Source organism: Abramis brama (assembly GCF_963993115.1).
Source record: "Abramis brama genome assembly, chromosome: 19".
Taxonomy (NCBI): domain Eukaryota; kingdom Metazoa; phylum Chordata; class Actinopteri; order Cypriniformes; family Leuciscidae; genus Abramis; species Abramis brama.
In genome coordinates, this window is record NC_139981.1 from 667,501 (window position 1) to 680,520 (window position 13,020).

General features: G+C 40.4%; 1 protein-coding gene across 1 annotated transcript in view; it reads left to right on the forward strand.

Moving 5' to 3' along the window:
* The window catches only part of inpp5a (inositol polyphosphate-5-phosphatase A), a 206,984-nt gene that overhangs the window by 634 nt on the left and 193,330 nt on the right, over positions 1-13,020 (forward strand). The window lies entirely within an intron of this gene.

Here is a 13,020-nt window from a genome sequence, read left to right on the forward strand (position 1 = left end):
CGATAGTTTATGAATGAACGCTAATGACGTTCGAACCCGCAACCTTTCGGTTTCCACTCAGAGTTTTTAGTTTCTAATGCTGTATTGATCAGTGTTATTGATTGAAGGGTTGATTGACAGCGGTTTACAGAGGGCATATGCCTATATTGGTTGTTTAGACAGATTGCTAGAAAACATAACTGTCAACATAACTGTCAGAGAATAAATTGGATGTTGGAAAAATGTTGGGTTGTTTCAACCCATGTTAGGGTCAAATATGGACAAACCCAACCGTTGGTTAACTTTTTTTTTTAAATGACAGTTTAAACCCAACGGTTGGTTTAAGTTTTAAAATTTAAAAATGTAAACCCAACGGTTGGGTTCGTCCATATTTGACCCAAACATGGGTTGAAACAACCCAACATTTTTTAGAGTGCTTGATTTTTCTGATGTCATTATATATGTTATATACGTTAATCAAATTATGTGCTTGTTCTTCTCCTAAAAAAGTTACTTTCCGGGAAAAAAAATATTTTTGGTGGTGTAAATAATTTCTTCTGAAGGAATATTTTCATCAGTGTGCTTATCAGCATTTACAATTTTACATGCTTAAATCTGCATTTTTTTAAATATTTACCCCAGGGCGTTATTTACCTTTATAAAGGCCAGTTGGTTTATGTAGTCGTTGTTATCGTTCATGTCAAAGTCTGACATTTGATCGATAAATTCAATTATAATAAGACGCTCTAGGGCTGTTAAAATCGCAATATATAATGTTATGAGATTTTTTTAAAAAGTTTTTTAAAATGTTAAAAAAACAATACTTGTTTGTATTTTGAATATACAAGCAAGAAATGTTGGGAAAAAATTAAATTATACTTTTACATGAAACTAAACTCCAGTAAGTGGCGCCGAGTCACTTTGAATCATTTTTGGGTAATTGAATCATTCATTCAACCGATTCGATCTGCGTTAATCTTTGATTGGAACTATTTTCGGTGGTGAAATAGAACAAGAACAGTCAATATTCCGTCTAAAATGTAAGTAACTTAATATTAAGTACTTGTTTATTGAACTATGAAATCAATGTAATGTGCAATCGTGATAATATTCAGCAAAACGGCTCCCATGGTCTTGTTGTGGTACTTAACTATATCATGTGTTATAAATAAAAAAAACACAACCACTTAATTTTTACCTCAGCATATACTTTATAAAGTTAGTAGTGTCTCTCTCTCTCCTTCTCTCTCTCTCTCTCTCTCTCTCATCATGTAAATAAATGGGCCAAAAGGTGCCTTGATTAAAGGGATAGTTCACCCTAAAGTGAAAATTGTCATCATTTTCTCACCCTCAAGTTGTTCCAAACATGTATGAATTTCTTTCTTCTGCTGAGTGAGTAAATGTTGACAGAATTCATTTTCACTTTTGTGTGAACTTTCCCTTTAATAGAGATTGTTGCATAATGTTTATTAGTGTAATCTCACACTGGATCGATCAGATATCAAGCAGAGATGCTGTTGTACGCCTGATCCATCGTGCACCACCGTGACCATCACCATCAGATGTACATTTACTCTTAAGTGTTGTTTACTACGGCTAACTGCTGTCCTTCTCAACTATGAACTCCTGACTCTGTGGTTTTCATAGAAATCTCACCTGTTATTTCACTATGGAAATTATTATGTAAACTTGTGGTAGATCAGGGTGAGTTGAGGATTAGGCAAATTAGCTCCTCTGAATACACAATAGTAAAGTTATTAGAGACGGGTTTCTAGATAGCATTAGGCTACCGGTCAGCTTAAATGTCAGAGAATAAACTGGATGTTGAAAAAATGTTGGGTTGTTTTCAACCCATGTTTAGGCCAAATATTGACAAACCCAATGGTTGGTTTAATTTTTTTAAAATATATTTTTAAGCCCAACGGTTGGGTTTGTCCATATTTGACCCAAACATTTTTGAGTTTTCTGATGTCATATTTATATATATATATACAAAGCTCGACATTAAGCCTTTTCATGTGCTTGTCCTTCTCCTTTGGACTAGTAAATCGGTCATTCACTTTTCACGTTGAAGATGTTCAAACATTTAAAAGATGTTTTAGAAAGAGTTTAATGCTCTTAAATACACGTATCAGGTCTTGTGCTGTAATTCTCCAGGTTTAGCTGTAGTTATTCCAGATCTGTTTATTTGATGGCCAAGAGCTCGTAACTGTTTTCTTTTGCATGTGAAGAGGAACTTTTCCTTACTATCCTCAGAGTTATAAATAGCTGGCCTGTCACGACTGCTGAACTGCTGTCTTATGAATATCACTGTTTATCCGTTACTTGTTTTACATGTGAGCCAAAACCAGCACGCCGCTTATAGAGCCTGCATGCGCAATTACACCTAAATATTGAACATGTTCAGACGTCTCGTCTCTGAATGGGCCTTTTGTGCAGCACAATCCGCAAATACGAGGATTTTCCAAATTGCATGAATGAAGTAAATGAGGCCTTTGTCAGCAATCACAAGATGAGGTGTTTAGGGCTGGACGGCTTATTTATTTATTAGTATTATTTTGTTCTTGTTGCATTTTAATAAGAACAAAACATATTCATATACAAGAGTACATATAACCATACATGTCTGTGGGAAACAAAAGGGAAAAAAGAAAGAAAGAAAGAAAGAAAGAGAAAAAAAGAAAAAGGCATTTTATAGAAAAAACTTGTACCTATTAAACAGCTGTGTAGTTTTCCTTGCTTTTAAGTTTTTACATTTGGATATCGTTTCTATATTTTAATATCAATTTTAAATTGTTAAAAATTTGGCATTTTTTCATTCCATTTGACTGTAGTAACGGGCAAGTATAATCAATCAAATATAAACTAAAGATTTTTACCACCATCAGATGAAAAACATTTTGGCACAACATCAACTTCTTCAAAGTTAACCGGAATCGTTGCTTTTCTTTGTAAGTAATTACTGAGTTCCTTCCAAAATATTCAGGTCTTGGGACATTCCCAAAATGGATGATTAATAGTTTCTGGGTAATGCCAGCGCTGTTGTGAAGCGGGTAAATCCGTCTACCGTAGTCGTTTTCCTCAGGTGTTTGTTGTCGAAGTGCTTCTGGGAAGAGGCGAGACGTATAAAGCTTGCCGGATGGGAGCTAATGGACATCAATGACTTCTCTTTATGGACATCAGCTGCACGATTAATCGTTAGAAGATCGCGATCTCAATTCAAACACCCACGTGATTCCTTAATGACAACGATCCGCCCGTGTCTATTAAACCTTGGACAAAATCACACGGGAACATTCGGATCTGCATTGGCAGAAGTACTGGGATAAATGTTTGTAGTTCGGATATAAACACTGATGTCTACGGAATCGATGGAAATAGAGCATCCCTTTTTTGAAAGTAACTTGATGCTTCAAATAAAGATTGTGTCGATTACATCGTTACACCAGTAGGTGGCGACAAGTGACTGTAAAAACTGTATTTGTCATTGAATCAATCATTCAAGAGATTTGTTCAAAAACGCTGATTCATCAATGAAACAAGTCAATTATTAATTTGAGTTAGTCATTGAATTGTTCATTCAAACCATTTTTTGTTTAAAATAATTAATTCAGATTGAATAAACATATTAAATAAACTGCAGCAATTAACTTTTTGTCAGAACTTCTAGTAAATTGCGTGTTATTTTGTTTAGTTGTCTGTTCAGAATCGTGATCTCGAGTGTGAGCTCATCAGAGCGTGGGTGAATCCCACAAAAACATGCCATATTTCACCCCACAATCACAAGAGAAAATATTAATTATATCAATAATAATAATAATAGCATAAAGAGAGGCCTGTTTTAGGACCATTAAGACTTTAAATTGTGCAGATGTTACTTTTAATACATAATACTATATTCAGGGATCGACATTTGGACAAGTAAATCGGTCATTAGCTTGTCCTGAAGAAAATATGATTTTTTTTATTCTAAAGCAATATTCTCATCAGTGCTCAGACAGCTTTGACATTTAAATCTGCATACTTATTATATTTAACCTTTATAAAGGGCATTTTCTCCCCTAATCGTTTTTAAATATATGCTTCAGCTTTCATTTTAAATTCTTAAATTTGATCAATAAATTAAATTAGAATAATAAGACACTATAAGGCTTACCTATACAATTAAATAATTTACACTGAAAAATTACAACTGCATTAAATAGTGTTATAAGATTGTTTGAAATATTTTTTGAATATACAAATAAGAAATGTTGGAAAGAATTATACTTTTAAACACGAAAGGTGGTGGCGGCAGGTGACCGTCTTAATGAGCGAGTCATTGAGTCATTTATTCAAACGATTCGTTCAAACGGCTGATTCGTTCAGGAATGAGGTTGTTGTTTATGAATGAGTCATTGAATCTTTGACTCAAACGATTCGTTCAAACGGCTGATTCGTTCAGGAATGAGGTTGTTGTTTATGAATGAGTCATTGAATCTTTGACTCAAACGATTCGTTAAAACGGCTGATTCGTTCAGAAATGAGGCTGTTGTTTATGAATGAGTCATTGAATCTTTGACTCAAACGATTCGTTCAAACGGCTGATTCGTTCAGTCTAGTCTAGTCTTTTTTACTAGTCAAGTCAGCTTTATTTCTGCAGCGCTTTATTACAGTACAGGTGTTTCAGAGCATCTTTACAGTGATAAAAGGAAAATGATGTGTTTGGTCTGTTGTTCAGCTGAAGTCAGTTCAGTGTTGATTCACTTCCGCTGTAAAGATCATCAATTATTAAATGAGTTTCTTTCATCTGTAAAGCAGTTCTGCAGAAAATGATGTCATCATCCAGCTCAGTTCTCATACATTAGTCAGATCGTTAATATTGCTCAATATTATTACTACATTACAAATAAAATACTGTAATTCATTGACTTTGTTTTTTGGCTAGATGTGTATAAAGAAAGGCAGTAAAACACTAAACTTTCAATACTATATCATTATTTACTAATTTACTAATAAGTTTTCTGGGAAAATTAGTACATTAAATTAAAGTTGATTTAAATAATATATAATAATTCAATTTATTATAGTAATTTGATATAAAACTGAATTATTCTGAAATTCTGTCAATGTGAAGCATTTTAATGGTTCTAAATTGGGTATAAAATTAATTTTCACTCAAATTGTTGGGAAAGTTTACAAACAAATGGCAAGTAAGATGTTGAATTAACATAAATTTTGAACTTTATTGGAAAAACATTTTATTTACAACTTTGACAATTTATTTTTACAGTGTAATATTATAATTCATTGTCTTTAAGTGGAATGATAATTTCTTGTAATTTCTTATAATTTCTGTTTTTGACACAATTTTGTGAGATTTAGCCAAACAAGTAATGAGTCGAGTGTCTTAGTGAATACAGAGGATGGATGGATAGATGAAGAGAGATACGGATGGATGGATGGATGGATGGATGAATGGAGAGAGATATAGAAGGATGGATAGATGGATAGGAAGAGAGATGGAAGAATGGAGAGAGATATAGAAGGAAGGAAGGATGGATGGATGGATAGATGGATAGATGGATGAATGGAGAGAGATATAGAAGGAAGGATGGATGGATAGATGGATGGGAAGAGAGGTGGATGAATGAATGAATGGAGAGAGATATAGAAGGATGGATGGATGGATGGATAGGAAGAGAGATGGAAGAATGGAGAGAGATATAGAAGGAAGGAAGGATGGATGGATGGATGGATGGATAGATGGATGAATGGAGAGATATAGAAGGAAGGATGGATGGATAGATGGATGGGAAGAGAGGTGGATGAATGAATGGAGAGAGATATAGAAGGATGGATGGATGAATGGAGAGAGATATAGAAGGATGGATGGATGGATGAGAGAGGGATGGATGAATGAATGGAGAGAGATATAGAAGGATGGATGGATGAGAGATGGATGGATGAATGGAGAGAGATATAGAAGGATGGATGGGAAGAGAGATGGATGAATGAATGGAGAGATATAGAAGGATGGATGGATGGATGAATGGAGAGAGATATAGAAGGATGGATGAATGGAGAGAGATATAGAAGGATGGATGGGAAGAGAGATGGATGGATGGAGAGAGATATAGAAGGATGGATGGGAAGAGAGATGGATGGATGGAGAGAGATATAGAAGGATGGATGGGAAGAGAGATAGAGAGATGGATGGATGGAGAGAGATATAGAAGGATGGATAGGAAGAGAGATGGATGGATGGAGAGAGATATAGAAGGAAGGATGGATGGATGAATGGAGAGAGATATAGAAGGATGGATGAATGGAGAGAGAGATAGAAGGATGGATGAGAAGAGAGATGGATGGATGGAGAGAGATATAGAAGGATGGATGAATGGAGAGAGATATAGAAGGATGGATGAATGGAGAGAGAGATAGAAGGATGGATGGATGGAGAGAGATATAGAAGGATGGATGGGAAGAGAGATGGATGAATGGAGAGAGATATAGAAGGATGGATGGATGGATGTTATGTTTCTATGATTGTAAGTGTCCCCAATGGCTGTGTGTATTTGAGGCCTGACTCTGCTGGATAATAATAGCAGAACAGAGTCAAGAGTGCTGCAGATATCAGTGGGAAATGAAGAAACAACAGCAGCTCTGATCCAGAACTCTCTGATCCAGAACTCTCTAGAACTCTCTGATCCAGAACTCTCTGATCCAGAACTCTCTGATCTAGAACTCTCTGATCTAGAACTCTCTAATCCAGAACTCTCTGATCTAGAACTCTCTGATCTAGAACTCTCTAATCCAGAACTCTCTAGAACTCTCTGATCCAGAACTCTCTGATCCAGAACTCTCTGATCCAGAACTCTCTAGAACTCTCTGATCCAGAACTCTCTGATCTAGAACTCTCTAATCCAGAACTCTCTGATCTAGAACTCTCTAATCCAGAACTCTCTGATCTAGAACTCTCTGATCCAGAACTCTCTGATCTAGAACTCTCTAATCCAGAACTCTCTAGAACTCTCTGATCCAGAACTCTCTGATCCAGAACTCTCTGATCCAGAACTCTTAGAACTCTCTGATCCAGAACTCTCTGATCCAGAACTCTCTGATCCAGAACTCTTAGAACTCTCTGATCCAGAACTCTCTGATCCAGAACTCTTAGAACTCTCTGATCCAGAACTCTCTGATCCAGAACTCTCTGATCCAGAACTCTTAGAACTCTCTGATCCAGAACTCTCTGAGCTGTTCTTCTCTAACCCAGACACAGTTGAATAATAACCTTTTGATGATCAGTCCGATCAGCTGATGGTGTTTGAGCGGTTCTTCATTCCCGTCTCTCGACATCCTCACTTCTGTCTGTGTGTTTCAGACATGCATCATAGAGTTCCTCAATGTTCTGTGACATTTACATGCTATATTTGTCTCTCCGTCAGACGTTTGTTTGTGCACAGGCATCAAGTGTTCAGTCACAGCCGTCTTCATGAGTTCCTCAGAAACAGAGAATGAGAGTTTGAAAAGCAGGAGCTGAATGAAGAATAAACGTCCTCATCTCAGAGCTTCTCTGATTATTGATAATGGATCGTGCATTATTGTGAGCCGCATCGTAAACGAGCACGAGCCAATTAACTGAAGTGTCTCTGGGAATTACAAAGCTGTGTGTGGGTTTTGTTGAGAGAAGGATGGAGGTTTCTGGAAACGGATAATGGAACGTCTGTTATTATGTTTCAGTCTTGCTTTTGTGATCTCAAGTTATCTTGACAAAACTATTACTATATATAGTTACTGGCACACGCCAAGCTTCTCTTGCTAAAGCTTCAAGCACAACAGTTTGAACCGCTGTGTTATGCCATGCCGGGTTCATTATTATTATTATCATATTTGAACAATATTCCTGCCTTTATGATGTTTCCTCGAGGAACGACCACGACAGAGTGAAAAGAGATGAGCGCTGGCGAACGATGGCGCTTCAGGAACCCGCGAGTGCTCGAATTAGCATTAGTCTGGTTAAACCACTATTTGTTTACGCTGTTGTTTCTGGAAGTCAGTCGCTAGTTCCGCCTTCTTGATGACATCACGCATGTAACGAGTTCATAACAAGAATTTAGGAGTCAAAATTACATGATCTGACAGTGATTATCATAACAGACACAAATATTGTGTAGTCTGAACCCCGGCATTAGATCAGGTGTTTATGTAAAGGATTCAGTCGAATCATCCATCCATCCCTCCATCCCTCCATCCATCCATCCCTCATTCCATCCCTCCATCCATCCCTCCATCCATCCATCCCTCCATCCATCCATCCCTCCCTCCATCCATCCCTCCCTCCATCCATCCATCCCTCCCTCCATCCATCCATCCATCCATCCCTCCATCCATCCATCCATCCATCCCTCCATCCCTCCCTCCATCCATCCCTCCATCCCTCCATCCATCCCTCCCTCCCTCCATCCATCCCTCCATCCCTCCCTCCATCCCTACATCCATCTCTCCATCCATCCCTCCATCCATCCATCCCTCCATCCATCCATCCCTCCATCCATCCTTCCATCCATCATCCCTCCATCCATCCATCCATCCATCCCTCCAAATCTAGTTCTAATCAATGCTTGAGTATATTAAAGTTGTTCAATGAATGATTCCTCAAGTCATGTGTGTTGAGGAGAGTGTGAGCAGATTTTCACCTGCTGTCAAATGATTTTTAGTAGTTTTAAGTGGACAGTTACAGGGGTCATATGATGCGATATCTTGTTTTCCTTGTCGTTAGTGTGTTATGTAGCGGTTTGTGCATGTATAAGATCTGCATATTTACAAATGTGAGTTTTCAGCAGTATAGAGTAGCGCTTGCTTGTCGTTTCTGCGATCACAAATGCAGACATGGTTTAATGTTCTCACACCCATGACGCGTAAAAAGACAGTATAAGTCATTATAATCAGTAATTATGTCCCCAGTGAAATACAACCTTCTGATACGGTCTGGCCCAGTCGCGCTGGCTAAGTTAGTCGATCAGCTTCGGTCATCTGCATTTTCCGGATCAGATACGGACTGGAATCGATAAGGTAGAACCGCCATCATCACCTGTCATTATTGCTTTGGGAGCTGATGTTCCAGATGTGGTAAGGGGCGTGGCATTTCCGTCACATGCTTAAGGTTTTTGGGCCAATCACAATGCACTAGATCACTGGCCAATCAGAGCACACCGCGCTTTTCAGAACGATGAGCTTTGTAAAGTTTCAGAAAGGCGGGGCATAGAGGAGCAACAATAATGACTTTTATACACCTAAAACCGCGTAAACAACACATTGCATTAAACCAAATACACAAAATAATGTTCATAATGTTAATTTAAGCTGTAGTTGATGTGCTGTTTACAGGACATGTTGGATGTGAATGAACCGTCTTAACATGATAAAGTTTTCATCTCAGCCCGACACGCATCTGATCTGCTCGACAACATCGTTATCGAGGGAATTATGCAGGATATAGTCATTTTATTAGGACTATAATGCAGGATAAGGACAGCAGTAAAACTGTTTCTGGCCCGCTGTGAAACGCCCAGATCCTGTGGCTTTGGCTGCAGTTTTCATTAAACACTGATGTTGCTTTTTGACGTGTGAAAACCAAACAGAAATACTGTAATTAAATATGCAGAAACCTGTAAAACATGCATGTCTCCTCTTAGCTGCTGTTTGCACACAGAGACGGGAACTTGACATATTTCACACACCCATCAATACAAGAAAAATAAGTTTCATTTTTAATAATGAAAATTAAAGTTAAGATATTTTTATCATCATTTTTTGCATTGTGACATTTTTCACGACAGTCAAGCTCATCTTTGAATTTGCATTAACTAACATTAGCAAAGGTTAATAAATGCTGTAAAAATATATTGTTCATTGTTAGTTCATGTTTGTTAATACATTTGCTAATGTTAACAAATGAGACTTATTGTAAACTGTTACCAAAGTCCCTCACGCTCATCAAGACTGCTTTTATTTGAAGACTCTCTCTCTCTCTCTCTCTCTCTCTCTCGCTCTCGCTCTCGCTCTCGCTCTCGCTCTCTCACTCACTCACTCACTCACTCACTCACTCACTCATAGGGCTGGGACGGTATGGATTTTTTCTTACCGCGGTTGAAAAGCAAGAAATTCCCGCGGTAAACCGCTTTAAATCACCCCCCCCCCCCACATCACCCGCACCCAGTTCTTGCGTCTAAATTAGTTGCTTAAATAAACAAAATAATCCTACAATAGTAGACATAAGCCCTTTAAATACAAATAAAAAGCCATGTTTTATAAAAATGTTCACAAAACTAAATGAAAATGTTGTATGTAAGATAACGTTAATTAAGTTGTAGGTTACGTTTCTAATGTCACAGGTAGCCTAATAATCTCAAGGTTTACTGCTTACACGATTCTTTTGTAGTTTGGTGTACTAAAGTGTTGTTCTAAAATAAACATTCACGAGTGTACCTTATTACTTCTTCTCACTGCTGATTCCTGATGGTTTAGAGGACGAGTCGCCCGCTGTCGTTTCAAAGAATAGTATACGGCGAGCGCGTCAAGCATAAATGCCTCGTCCACTTGGGGAGGCGCGCGCGCAGTCAGAGAAGAAGAGATAAAAGCCCACCCACACTGACAACTGATTGGTTGACTTACCGAAACGGGCCAATCAGGATGCTCTCTCTCGCTCCCTCTCCCTCTCTGCCGTGCGCGCGCTACACGGTTTGGAACACAGTCTCTGTCCACTCTTGCTCGCTCGCTCTAGATTCCGGGAGATTTTAACTAATTTGCGGGCATCATGGAGCCGCTATTAATATGCGGGAGACTCCCGGAACTTCTGGGAGACTTGGGATGTCTGTAGGTACTCTCGCATATAGGCCTAATAGTCAATACGAATGGAATGTTATTATGTGTCATGGAACATTGCGCTCCCCAACTCGCGAAAGGTCGGATGTGCTCCATCTTTTGATGGATTCAAGGTTTTCTAAACAAAACTTATGTAAGACACAATGTCATTAGACACAATCCATGTCATTAGACACAATGTGCACACATGTGCAGGCCAATGCTTTTTTTTCCTTTTTTTTTTTCGGTGATGGCGGTGACGAGCTCAGACCCGCGGTAGGCGTCATGTGACCGCGGTAATGTGGTAACCGCCCCAGCCCTACTCACTCACTCTCTCGCACACTCACTCGTTCACTGACTCTCTCACTCTCTCACTCTCTCACTCACTCACTCACTCACTCACTCACTCTCTCGCACTCACTCACTCACTCTCTCGCACTCACTCACTCGTTCACTCACTCACTCACTCACTCTCTCGCACTCACTCACTCACCCTCTCGCACACTCACTCGCTCACTGACTCTCTCACTCTCTCACTCACTCACTCACTCACTCTCTCGCACTCACTCGTTCACTGACTCTCTCACTCTCTCACTCACTCACTCACTCACTCTCTCGCACTCACTCGCTCACTCACCCTCTCGCACACTCACTCGTTCACTGACTCTCACTCTCTCGCACTCACTCACTCACTCACTCTCTCGCACTCACTCACTCACTCACTCTCTCGCACACTCACTCGTTCACTGACTCTCTCACTCTCTCACTCTCTCACTCACTCACTCTCTCGCACACTCACTCGTTCACTGACTCTCTCACTCTCTCACTCACTCTATCACTTTCTCACCTCTCTCACACACTCACTTAGGGGTGTAAATATTAATCGATTCGTATCGATGCATTGATTATACAGCCGACGATTCGATGCGTCCGCAAGAGTATTGATTAATGTGTTTATTTTGCCGCCTGTCTATTTTCAGCATCCGCTCCGACATATGCGTACAACCTCCTAAGCTGCTTCACACCGCTTCACACGCGTTATTTGCGTTTCATGTTCACACACATTGTTGAGTCTGACTTTCAAGAGCGATGGAACCGTCAGAGCGAGCTGGCAATGAAAGTGAAATGTTACACACTCCAGTCGGCGTCAAGTCATGGGTGTGGAAGTATTTTGGCTTCAGGAAATCAGATGGAGCAGTGGTAAGAGATGTTGCCGTTTGTCTGATTGCACTTTATTGTAACGCCCGTTTCACACATACTCATGCAGTGCGTATGCGGTGCGTATTTTTTCCGTACCCATGTTAACAGGTCAGAGCTTTCACACTGCATGCGGTTGCGGTCCGTCGATCCGTTCCAGGTGCGGTGCGTATACAGGCTACAGCAGTGCAGAGATCCGGTCCAGGTGCGGTGCGTATACAGGCTACAGCAGTGCAGAGATCCGGTCCAGGTGCGGTGCGTATACAGGCTACAGCAGTGCAGAGATCCGGTCCAGGTGCGGTGCGTATACAGGCTACAGCAGTGCAGAGATCCGGTCCAGGTGCGGTGCGTATACAGGCTACAGCAGTGCAGAGATCCGGTCCAGGTGCGGTGCGTATACAGGCTACAGCAGTGCAGAGATCCGGTCCAGGTGCGGTGCGTATACAGGCTACAGCAGTGCAGAGATCCGGTCCAGGTGCGGTGCGTATACAGGCTACAGCAGTGCAGAGATCCGGTCCAGGTGCGGTGCGTATACAGGCTACAGCAGTGCAGAGATCCGTTCCAGGTGCGGTGCGTATACAGGCTACAGCAGTGCAGAGATCCGGTCCAGGTGCGGTGCGTATACAGGCTACAGCAGTGCAGAGATCCGGTCCAGGTGCGGTGCGTATACAGGCTACAGCAGTGCAGAGATCCGGTCCAGGTGCGGTGCGTATACAGGCTACAGCAGTGCAGAGATCCGGTCCAGGTGCGGTGCGTATACAGGCTACAGCAGTGCAGAGATCCGGTCCAGGTGCGGTGCGTATACAGGCTACAGCAGTGCAGAGATCCGGTCCAGGTGCGGTGCGTATACAGGCTACAGCAGTGCAGAGATCGTTCCCGCACCGAGTCTATCTCTGCTGTGCTGCACGCGCTGAATTAAAGTGACAGCGCATGTTTCGTGGTCAAAATGAACACAGATTGACATGAAAATGTAGTAATTTCACCATATATGCGTTTAAT